The sequence below is a fragment of the Poecilia latipinna genome, unplaced genomic scaffold (assembly GCF_001443285.1).
Source record: "Poecilia latipinna isolate Pla-1442-1.1 unplaced genomic scaffold, P_latipinna-1.0 Scaffold690, whole genome shotgun sequence".
Classification (NCBI taxonomy): domain Eukaryota; kingdom Metazoa; phylum Chordata; class Actinopteri; order Cyprinodontiformes; family Poeciliidae; genus Poecilia; species Poecilia latipinna.
The window spans coordinates 263,636-264,884 of NW_015113306.1; the positions used below are offsets into that span (position 1 = coordinate 263,636).

The 1,249-nt window shown below is 38.8% G+C and overlaps 1 protein-coding gene and 1 non-coding gene across 2 annotated transcripts in view; one reads left to right on the forward strand and one right to left on the reverse strand.

Moving 5' to 3' along the window:
* The window catches only part of srpx2 (sushi-repeat containing protein X-linked 2), a 25,651-nt gene that overhangs the window by 12,322 nt on the left and 12,080 nt on the right, over positions 1-1,249 (forward strand). The gene's annotated exons all lie outside the window — the stretch shown is intronic.
* On the reverse strand, positions 885-957 carry trnav-cac (transfer RNA valine (anticodon CAC)). The gene has a single exon. It is a non-coding gene; the product is annotated as a tRNA-Val (tRNA).

Sequence of the window (1,249 nt, forward strand, 5' to 3'; positions counted from 1 at the left end):
AAAATATGCACAAGTACAAGCACAAACAGAGAAAGAGGGAGAGAGCCTCACAGGCATGTATGCAAGAGATAAGAAAAGGAGGCTGCACAGCAAATTTGAAAGTGTTCCATCAACTCCTACAGTTAAATTCAACACTTTGAAAGTGTCTATATTGGTGCACTCTGGATGGTGTAGAAGTTGCACTTTTGAAAGTGTTATTTGTGATAGAGTTGAATCAACACTCAGTAGTTGAAATCAAATACACTTCAGTGTTAATCTACCCAACAACTAGTATGTATTGTCAAAAGTTAACATTATGAACGTGTTAATCTAACACAGAACAGTGTAAAGCAGGGGTGTCAAACTCAATTTCACCGAGGGCCACTTCAGCATATTGGCCCCCCTCAACGGGCCACATTGACGGTACAGATCAGGAGGGCATCCCTGTTAAAACACACCCAGACAAAAGGTTGACTTCCCTCATTCAGTTCTGTAGAGGCTTATAATGAGTCAGTGGTCCAGGTGTGTTAGAGAAGGAATGCATCTAAAGTTGCAGATGGTAGCTCTGGAAAACTAGACTTGGGCCCCCCTAGCATGAATGTATAAAAATACAATGTTACAAATAAATTAAACACCTCATATTGTTAAATAACTGATTTTATGTATTGAAGTTACCAGAGACCTTTAGCATGTAAAGCAAACGTGATAACCACTACACTACAGGAACTGAACTTCTCTGCTTTGTTTCAGTTTAAGATTCCAAAGTTGATGATGTGAGATGCAACGCATGAAAACTTCAACGGAGGCTTGAACTCAGATGCCTGGATTCAGAGTACAGACCATGACACCACAGAGCCCTTGTAGATCTTTAGTAAACACCTGTGATGAATAGAACATACTAAATCTGTTTCTGTCTGGTTTCGAACCAGAGACCTTTTGCATGTGAAGCAAACGTGATAACCACTACACTACAGAAACTCATGCTGTTTGTAGTGTTCCTGGTAGATGATCCACATTTTGTTAGAGACTAATAACGAGCATGGAACGATGTCAAATACCACAGATCCTCTCAGAGAGCACAGTAACTTGGTGAACAAACTGTCAGACTTATTATACTTGTGCCTAATTTCACATTACAGTCCATAAACTAAGCCTGGGATCAACAAATTGTATTGAAGAGACAATTGGTTCTGCAGAGACTTGGCTAAATGGCTATAAAATAAAATCAATACTTACAAATAAAAAAATGGTTCAAAAATAATATCAACAC